This window comes from Callorhinus ursinus, unplaced genomic scaffold (genome assembly GCF_003265705.2).
Source record: "Callorhinus ursinus isolate GAN/ISIS: 27379988/994484 unplaced genomic scaffold, GSC_fseal_2.0 scaffold1271, whole genome shotgun sequence".
Lineage (NCBI taxonomy): Eukaryota > Metazoa > Chordata > Mammalia > Carnivora > Otariidae > Callorhinus > Callorhinus ursinus.
The window spans coordinates 895-12,139 of NW_027398326.1; the positions used below are offsets into that span (position 1 = coordinate 895).

General features: G+C 41.5%; 1 pseudogene; it reads right to left on the reverse strand.

The window, feature by feature from the left end:
• Positions 1-1,206: 1,206 nt before the first annotated feature.
• Positions 1,207-10,047, reverse strand: LOC112818363 (uncharacterized; annotated as a pseudogene).
• Positions 10,048-11,245: the final 1,198 nt, after the last annotated feature.

Below are 11,245 nucleotides of genomic sequence, written 5' to 3' on the forward strand. Positions count from 1 at the left end.
CATACCGCTGTGCTTATCTAGTTATGTATCTATCATCATCTTTCAAAAAACCCCAAGTTCTTACTTCTATCTCCAATTCCAATCCAACACCACAGGGTCCACTCTACCCTTTCTCTTTCCTTTTTTGTAATGTCTCTGAGAGCAAGAAACTGGCTTTAATGATCTACAACATATATACTTTGTTGTCCAACCCTAGTATATACATAAAGTGGTTTCAGAATTGCCAACCCGTACCCTTGAGAGAAACAAATTTATTAACTCTAGTACAGGATTTCTGTACAGTTCTTTTTGCTTTTAGCCTTATCGTCTCTGGTCAAAATACAGTTTTCCTAAGTAAGTTAGGTTTCTTCTCCATCCTCTTCAGTGTGGTTATGATACTCATTTGTAATACAGTTAGGTTCATTTGTTATAGTCTGTATTCCATTTTGTGTTACCTCTGCTACCTGGTGATTGTTTTTTGTTTTAACCTGTAATAGTATTCACTCTTTGTGGTTTAATGTTCCATAAGTTTTGAAAAAATACAGAGAGATTTGTCCTGCTACAGGACAGTACCAAAACTCCTGAATTCCCTTGTGCTATGCCTTTGTTGTTATCCTATCTTCTACCTCTTATCACTAGCAACTACTGATTTGTCCTTCCCCACAGTCTTGTCTTTTCCAGAATGTCATACAATGGAATCATACAACATGTGGCTTTTTGTCTCTTTCACTTAGCGAATTGAGTTTTAAATTGAGGCATAACTTACATGCAGTGCAATGTACAGATCTTAAGTGTACAGTTTGATGCATTCTGCCAAATGCATGTATCTGTGTAACTTACACTCCTATCAAGACATAAAACATTTTCTCACCCTGTGAAGTTCCTTCTTGTCCTTTCCCAGTCAATCCCAGCTACTGCCTCACATCCCTTGCCTCACACTTAGTTGCAACCCCTGTTCTCCACCCCCCTCCAGATTATTTTCTGCCTGTTCTAGAAATCTATGTAAATAGAATCATATGGTATTTACTTTTTTGTGTCTGGCTTGTTTTGCTTGGTATAATCCTACAATTAATTTTAGTTAATTCACAATAAAAAATGAAATATATAGATAGGGTTTCCTATATACGAGGTAGTCTCCCAAGTGCTTTACATATATTAATTAATTGAACCTTCAATACAAGTTTACAAAGTAGGCACTCTCATTGTTAGCATTTTATAAATGAAAAAACTGGCACAAAGTGCTTTTTACTTGCCTGAGGTAACCAGGTGATTAAGCAGTAGGGGCTGGACTTGAACTCAAATAGTTTCTCTCCAGAGTCCATACTCTTAATTGCTATGCAATAGAACACTGCCTCTGTACCAGGCGTGGCTATGGCACAGGATCTACACTGATAAATCAAACATACAGTCCTTGCTTTCATGGTGTTCACAACATAGTGGGGGTTGGGATGGGGAATAAATATTAGTCAAATAAAGAGGTATATATAGAGTCAGTCAGATGGTGGTAAGTGCTATTGAGATGAATAACTCCCAGTAAAGATAATAAACGTGGGAACTGGAGACTTGCTCATATATTTGGAGTGGGAATGAAAGCCTTTCAATTCAAGCAACATTTTGGCAGAAACTGAAGTAAACTGAGCGAGTGAGCTCTGTAGCTATGTTGGGAATATCAGTCTAGGCATTACAGAGACCCTGATATTGAACTGTGCTGGGATGATGGGGCTACAGCAAGACCAGGCAACTATAGTGTAGGAAGTAAACAGGAGTGGTGGAAGGTGAGGTCGGCTCTGCAGTGGATCTGAATTGTTCGGGGCTTGTAGAAAATGGTAAAGACCTTTCATTATATTCTCAGTACATTGGTGTATCACTATACCAGAACAATTGCAGGCAGGGTGTAAGGAAACAAAAAAGGGATAGTGCATATTCAATGACTGGAAGAAGAACAAGGAAGGACAGAGGAGGGAGTGATTATTGAAAATTTGGGGCATGGTAGGAAGAGGGGAGAGGGCTGCAATACAGGGACTGAAAAGTGGCCAAGTGTAGCATCCAGAACCCAATTCTCCTGCAGGGATATGCTGTGGGGTGGACTCACTCTCCTCTATCCCTCTGATCTCCTACCTGGGCTCCCCACTGACCAACCCAAACAGAAGCCTGAGGTATATGAGCCCACTGATATAGTCCATTAACCTCTCAAAGCACAGAACAGGGGAGAGTAAAGTAGAGTCGAGAGTGCCAATTGTCTCCTTCCATATTCCTTATATACAGTGTTCCTGTACAGTGTGATTTCTTATGTATGTCTTAAAGGATGAGTGTCTTCTGAAGAGTTTTCCATTTTGATGATCTTCATAGGGTTTTCCCTTTGTGTGAATTTCATGTGATTCACGAGATACCACGAAAGGCTTTCCTTTAGCCAATGCATGCCTCCTGTTTCTCCCCAGTTGGTAATTTCTTTTTCTTCTGTGAGAGTTTGAGGTAAAAGTTTTACCACAAAGTCGGCACTTATAGGGTTTCTGTCCACAGTGAGTTAACATTTGGGCTATTGAATGCTATTCCATATTGACTGGATTAGAAGGAGGATCTGCTGATAGCTTTTCTTCACTGAGTCATGATTATCTCCAAGATGGTTCCCAGCGTTTTCTGTCTCCTTGTATCCATATCTTGTGTAGTTCCCTCCCACACTGAGTCAGAACCAGTGTGGGTGACCAACACAATACAGATGAAGAGAATATATCCTTCTGTGGCTAGGTCATAAAAGACATTATGGCTTCTGCATTGGCTCTTTTGGATCACATTATTTGGGGAGAACTTGCTGCCATATTATAAAGACACTCATCACTGCAGAGAGGCCTACATGGCAAGGAACCACAGGTCCCATGCCAACAACTGGCACTTGTTTGTCAGGCATGTGAATAATCAATCTTCAAAGTGACCCCTTCAGTCCTAAAGACTTCAGTTCTGTCGACATATTGGTTGCAACCTCGTGAGGGAACTAGAACCAGAATTACATAGCTAATCCATTTCTGAACCCCTGACCTACATAAATTGTGAGATAATAAATGTTTGTTGCTTTAAAGCACTAAGTTTTGGGGCTAATTTGTTATGCAAAGATAATTTCTACATCCAGCATGAGTTCCCAAGATGTTGGAGGGATGAGAAACCAATGAATGCTTTCCCATAGTCGCTGCATTCCTATCTACCTATTACGAATTCTCTTGTGCACAGAAAGGTAAGAGTTACTGCTGAAAGATTTCCCACAATGATTACATTCATAGGGTTTTCTCCAGTGTGAGTTCTCACGTGTTTCTTAACAGATGAGAGATTATTAGATGCTTTCCCACAGTCACTACATTCATAGGGTTTCTCTCCATTATGTATTCTCTTGTGCACAGTGAGAAAAACTACTGCTGAAGGATTTTCCGCACTGATCACACTCATAGGGTTTTTCCCCAGTATGAGTTCTCGCGTGCTGGGTCAGATGGGAGCTCTTCCTAAAGGCTTTCCCACAATCGTGGCACTCATAAGGTTTCTCCCCTGTATGAATTCTGTTGTGCACAGTAAGGGAAGACCTCGTGCTGAAGGCCTTGCCACACTGATTACATTCATAATGATTCTCCCCAGTATGAACTCTCTTGCGCCTTTTGAGGATACATCTAGTACGGAAGACATGAAGACACTGATTACATTTGTAAGGTTTTTCTCCAGTGTGAATTCTCACATGCAGTCTAAGGAAAGAGGGATTACTGAAGGCTTTCCCACAGTCAGTGCATTCATAGGGTTTCTCCCCATTATGTATTCTCTTATGAACAGTCAAGTAAGAACTACTGCTAAAGGATTTGCCACACTGATTATAGTCACAGGGTTTTTCTCCAGTATGAATTCTCTTGTGCTGAGTGAGGTTAGATTTTGTGCTGAAGATTTTAAAGCACTGATTACATTCATTGAGTTTCACTCCAAGATGATTTCTTTCCTGTTGATTAAGAGACGAATGATAACTATAACTTATAGTATTTTTAATATTCAATGCTATCGTAGGAATTCTCTCTCCCAGGAATTCTGTTATGTATAACATTATAATTTGGCATTTTTGCTACTTTATGCTAGTTTGAGTGATCAGAAGTTAGAAAAGATGGTTGTGGTGCCACAAGTCTTTATCATATACAGAGAACAGTTTTCTGATAGGCTTAACACGTTTATGTTTGAAATCTTTAATATCTGAGTCACATTTATGGAAACAATTATGGAGATGCTCAGGGAAGAAATAACTGAAATCATTTTTCTCAAAATTCACAATAGTTTCATGGTATCTCTTCAGAGGCCACTTTCTCTTGGGAGAATGACTCTCTTGGTAACTTTGTAGTTTTTCTAATTTATGGCATATTCCTACTGTGGAAAATTAGAAATCTTACCATTTTTACACCTTCATATTGTTCTTTTCTAAAAACATGCTGCTTAGAAGTTAACCCTTTGGCTTTAAGTAGAGTCTCCAAATCTGAAACAAACTGAAAAGAAGTTTAAGTTTGTGGAGAAAATAAAAAATAAAATGCACATATTAGTGAAGGCAGACCTTAAAGGATTAGTGTTTTTCAGGAGGTTTGCCATGAAAGGGACACAGGTATGACATTTTTAGGTATTTCTAAAAGATTGTATTTATTTCAGAGAGAGAGAGAGATAGCAACAGAGATAGCGAGAAAGAATATGAAGCCGGAACTGAAGGCAGACGCTTAGCCGACTGAGCCACCCAGGTGCCCCAATTTTAGGTATTTTTAGAAAAAGACCCTAGGAAGATTGACATGGAGGCTGACAGAAGAAGGAATTGTCAGGAATGTAAAGTGGGATGGAGCTCACATGAAACTTACATTTAAGAAGGAAAATAGACATGTCTTTTTTCTTCTTCTAAGGCTGAAGTAAAGTGTGAAGTGATGAACAGAGAATTTAAGAGGAAGCAAAGAAGGTACACAAGGAGGCGTATCCTAAAAGCTTTTGATCTTGTCAGGAAAAAAAAGGGCATTTTACAAAATTCCCTGAGTGACATTTCCTAATGTAATACTCCAAACTCCCAAGCCACAGGCCAGACATATTCCTCACAAGGACTCACAATCTACCTGGTGCTCACCTGGACAGTTGCCTGGGAGAATTCTGATTTCCTCTGTAATCACTTTATCTTCTTGTTCCAATTCAGACACCAGACCAGGTTTATCAACTTGATTTCCTATACATAAAGAAAAGACATAGTATGTAGGGGAACTCTACAGGGGAAAATGAGCCCCACCATGAAACTGAAGCCCCTACTTCTGAAGATAAGCAGGTGTGGCTTTAGGAACGATGGGCTAATTATCCCTAAATTCTAATAAATATAGTAGCTCTCTTTCATAGTGAAAAAAAAAAAATGAAAGTATCCTCAGTCGATACCCAGGGTGCCTGGGGGAATAACTAGTACCAGAAGCTAATACTCAAGCTCAAATACATATTTAAAAGTTCCAAAACTTCTATGCACAGAGAGTATAAAGTCAGGGCCAGGACTAGATCTTTGGCGCCTAGGGCAGGCATTAGAGTATAAGCTCCATGATGGTAGGGACCACATCTGTCTTGTTCACCACTGTATTCCCAATTCCTAGCACAGGCCTAGGAATATAAAGGTGCTCAAGAAAGACTTCTGAGAAGTGATGTCAGCAAAAATGGTGGAGTAGGGAACTCTAAAAGTCTAAACTCCACAAAAAAAAAATAGCAAATTAACAGGTAAAAACTGTTCAAATTACTAAAACTCTGGGAAGTGATCAAGAGCTTACAGCAACAAGGAAAATGCTTAATCAAGACAAACAGCTGAATCTGTAAGAAAGCTTTGTGACATTTTAGCTGATCCTCACCCTATCCTCCGTCCCACCCCAGCAAGCGTTTTGAAGACAACAATCTGTGTTCTTAGTACTGGTAGAAGTAGGACAAATCTTATTTTCAAAGAAGTGTGATTGTCTGTTTTGACCTTCCTGGTGGCTCCCAGAAGGACTGGCTCAAAGGGCTTGCCTTTATTTCGTTTAACTCCAAACTCTCCCGGAATTGAAGTGGCTATTGGGGTGGAGGGCTGGGGCAAGTACTGACTACATTTAAATGTAGCTACTGCTGCTTGGGGCAAGGGAAGATCACTAAAGCACACATAAGACTAGCCAAAAAGTCTCAGAGGAAAAGTAGGGAACAAGATGCTTTGGGGGAAAGGGGCTTCGAAAAGCTCCCACAGTCCTAGGAATGTAGAACATGTACATACCCAGGGTTGGGTGTACGCCTAGAAAGTATCTGAAAAGGCACTAAGCCTTCACCTTTGACTGACCTTCAGGCTCTACACAAGCAGGAAGTGAAGGCTAAGGCACAGTTGTAAACTGAGTTTTGAAGGCATGCTCCTATATACACAGAGACCATCTGCAAAGACTGGGAGTTTTGGAGTTCCAGGCATTTAAGGAAACCTCTGATAAATCACTAGCTGATCGTTAACTTAACAAAATAGAGATTGCAGTGGCCACACACGACAAATACAGACATTACAAAATTAGTTCAGAAAATGTCACCAAACAATACTAACTAGAACAAGCAACAACAATAAACCTTGGGGATAGGGGAATCTCTGACTTACAGAACTATCCTAACATTCCAAACGTTTTGGAGTTTTCAACAAATTATGAGGCATGCAAAGAAACAAAAAAGCACGGCCATTACAGAAAAAGGAAATTAAGAGACACTGTCCCTGAGGAAGAGACTTACTAGACCAAGATTTCTTTTTTTTTTTTAAGATTTTATTTATTTGACAGAGGGAGACACATCGAGAAAAGGAGCACAAGCAGGGGGAGTGGGAGAGGGAGAAGCAGGCTTCCCGGTGAGCAGGGAGCCCGATGTGGGGCCCGATCCCAGGACCCTGGGATCATGACCTGAGCCGAAGGCAGATGCTTAACGACTGAGCCACCCAGGCACCCCTAGACCAAGATTTTAACTATTTTAAGCACATGCAAAGAGCTAAAGGAAACCATGAAAATGGATTCTCAACAAATAGTGAAAGAAATTATAAAACAGAACCAAACAAATTTTGGAGTGGGAAGTACAATAAATTAAAATGAAACATTGACTAGAAAAGTTTATTAGCAAACTTGATCTGGTGGAAGAAAGAATCAGTGAACTTGAAGATGGGTCAATTGAGATTGCCCAATTTGAAAAGCATAGAGAAAAAAAAAAGAACAGAGCATAAGAAACCTGTGGGACACCATCAAACAACCAACATGTGCATAATGGAGTTCTTGAAGGAGAGGAGATGGAGAAAGGGGCAGAAACAATATTTTAAAAAGATAAATGGCCAAAAAATTCCCCAAACTGAAGAAAGCCATGAATCTACATATCCAAGAAACTTAATGAACACCGAAGAGGATAAACTCAAGGAGACAAAATTGAGACACATTATAATCAAACTGCTGAAAGCTAAAAACTAAGAGAGTATCCTGAAAGCAACAAGAGAATTTTTAGTTCATCACATATATGGGATCACCATCAATCAGATTAACAGCTGATTTTACATCAGAAATTGCAGAGGCCATAAAGCAGTGGGATGACATATTCAGAGTGCTGAAAGGAAAAAAACCCTGTCATCCATTAATTCCATATGCAGCAAAACTATCCTTCAAGAAAGTGAGAAAACAATCCATAGAATGGGAGAAAATATTTGCAAATCATCTATTTGATAAGGGTCCAGCATCCTGAATATATAAAGAATTCTTACAACTCAACAATAAAAAGGCAAACAACCCCAGCCCTCTCAAAGTGGGCAAAGGACTCAAATACACATTTTCTGAAAGAAGATATACAAATGGCTAACAAGTACATGGAAAAAGGACCCATCTTATTATTCTTTAGGGTAATGCAAATAACCAAGTGTTCCCACACTGTTGGTGGGAATGTAAATGGTGCACAGGTACCATGGAGAAAAGTTTGGAGGTTCCCCAAAAAGTTAAACATTGAAAGACCATATGACCCAGGAATCCCACTTCTAGGCAAATGTACAAGAGAATTGAAAACAAATGTTCAGGCAAAAACATACATGAATGTTCATAGCAGAGCACAGCACTCTTCACAGTAGCCAAAAGGTGGAAACAACTCAAATGTTCATCGACTGAGGAGTGGGCACAGAGAAAGCGGTATATATACACCATGGAATAACATTCAGCCAGAAAAAGGAATAAAGTTCGACACATGCTACAGCATGGCTGAACCTTGAGAACTTTATTCTAAGCAAAAGAAGTCAGATACAAAAGGCTACATATTGTATGGTTCCATTTATATGCAATGTCCAGAACAGGTAAAAACCATAGAGACAGAGTAGATCCATGGTAGCCAGTGGCTGGAGTAGGTGGGAAAGGGAGTGGCTACTTAATGATTATAGGGTTTATTTTTGGTGCAATAAATGCTCTGGAATTAGAGATGGTTGCACAACACTGTGGCATTACTAAAAATCACTGAATTATACATTAAAGATGTTTTCTGTTCTGTGAATGTTACATGAATTAAAAAAATAAAAGACTTATTACCTGAGTCATTAAATAAATGCAGGGCTGAGGTGGGGCTTACCCAGCGATGCCAGGTTCCTGCAGTTCTCCCGCATCACGTCTCTGTACAGTGTTCTTTGAGAAGGGTCCAGCAGTGCCCACTCCTCCCGTGTGAACTCCACAGCCACATCCTCGAAGGTCACCAAGTCCTGAGCCGTCACAAGCATCATGGCTTAGCCAAGGACCACCCCACCAAGTTGACAGGAGGACAGGAGTCGAAATAGGTTGGAACCCCAAGCACAAGATGTATGGGCAGGGTTCTGAGCTCTGTTCTCCACTGCTCCTGGGCTCAGCCTGCAGGGCTCCTCTCCTGCCTACTGACGCCCACTCCCAAGGTGAAATGTACCTCTAACACGTAGGTGAGTCCCCACTCCAGTGGGACCGTGGGATCCTGCAGTCTTGGTTCCCTTGATCTCAGGGCTGAGCATAGGCCGGGGACATGGCAGGTGTCAGAGATACTCCCCAGTGGCCATCACCAATTGCTTGAATATAGGACACTGTCATGTCTTTCCTTTAAAACTGATAATAATGTAATGGATAAAGTGACTCTGGAGGAAGTTAGGAAAATATAGAAAATGTTGATAAACACCGACAACCCTTTATCCACCGCCAGATGCCCGGAAATCCTGGAATGCCTGAGGACCTGGTTTGGCTGTGGGGCTCCAGGCCCTGAAAGGTAAGTCCAACTTTTGGTCAAAAGAATAATTATTTGGGAAAAAAATATGTGACTCACTGGTAACCAGCTTGTCAGGAAGCCATGAACCAACCCTTCCTTCTCTGTGCATCGTTTTTGAGGAGAGACTGAGTACAGGGAAGACTGAGCTGGAGAAGAAATGAGTCAGAAGAGTCCAGGATCGCTCTATATTCTAGCACTCACCAGTTTGGAGGCTTCCTCACCTACCTGTAATTGACCATACGCCAACACACACACACACACACACACACACACACACACACACCCCTTTCACAGGACGGACGGATACACACACACACACACACACACACACACACACACACACACACACACCCCTTTCACAGGATACCAGAGCAGAGCCCTGTCTCACCAGGGCTAGAAAACAGGGCCAAGGCTCTTACTGCACCGGAAGAAAAGATGATAATTCCCATTTCACAGATGAGGAAATTGAAGTTCAAGGGACAGCACTGTCATTTTATCAAGTTTATGGAAAGAATTTGAGGTAAATTTAAAGGCTTTCCCATATTCAGGACACAGGTGAGACCTCCACAGACACTCAAACCACCAACACCCCAAGAACCACTTGGGGTCCCAGTGGCCCCCGGGCATTCAGGCTCTACTCCTGCCTCACTGCTCAGCCCCTCCTTTCCTGCTCTGTGGTGCAGGGACCTTTAACGCTTGGATTTTGAGGGCCCCCCCGACTTACCGCAAGTGGGGGACAGAACCATGGCTGCCATCCTGTGACTCAGACAGAGAACCCGGATGCTCCTCCCCTCGTCCCTACAGTGCACGCAGGCCAGGCTCTGGAAAAAATGGGAAAACAGGACGCTTTCACAGCCTTTCTCCCTCTCCAGGCTACTGAGGATGAACAGGGCTCAGCCTGCCCACCATGTCCTCCTTTAAATGCAAGTGGGGTCTCCAATTCTGGGTCTTTGCTTATTAGCATGTGAAGAGTCCTAAATGGTACAACCAGCACATGCCTGTGTCACCCCCATTTAAATCCTCAGCTTCACCGAGTCTCAGGGCACATTCTTCCCATCCAAGTGGTTGTCACAAACACATTCCCAGCTACGACCCCTTTGCCAAATAGAGACACTGGCACCTGCCTCCCATTAGTCTTTCGATCTCCAGTCCCACTGCCCTCGGACAACATCAGAGGGCGTGAGGATGACCCTCACTGTGTTACGAGTTGGTCCCCATCCACGTTGGCCGCACCTTCCATCGGCACCACCCTAGACTCTGTCATCACCTGACCCTGTTCTACCATCTAGAAAAACAGTTCAGAAATGTCTCTCTGAACCCAGCCTCCCAAACCTCACCCTTGTCCATCAGTTGTTCTCAACCACACAAAGGACTCAGTCCAGCCGCTCTCCTGCCTCCTCAGGCACTGCCTGTTTGGTGTTCACAACCTCTAGCCATTTCCTAAATTTATTACTAATGAGAGTTTTTCAGAAGCTGATATATTTCTAAATTTAAGCTAAGTTTATTTAAATTAGGGTGTTCTATTAACCATTTTTCCTGCTGCTTAGAAAAGTAACCCTCACAGAAAGATTACTTTCATATTATGGTGACATCTATGTGTCACAGTGACATTTCAGTAGAATGCCCAAACTTCTTTAATTTAATTCCTACAAGAGGGGGGAATATTACTGGCTTTTCAATATTTCTACCTTAAGTGGGTTTTGCCATGATAAAAAAAAATAATAATTGTTGGACTGCTATTCAACTACTCAGTATTAGGTTTCTGTCGTTGCTGTCTTTATTATAAATCCATATTCCTGATATTGAGCCATTTTTACTAATATGTTGGCTTAACAGTAAATATACATATGGGGGAATATTTTTAGTAGTGAAATAAATCTATCATAAGGGCAGGTTTCCTTCTGTTTCCACCTAGTCTCTCCCTGATCACAGGCAAAGTGTTTTTACCCCTTGACTCATTTCCTCGTATCCGACTCCTCAACTTGGGACACTCTTGTTTCAACCATTTCAAGGACAC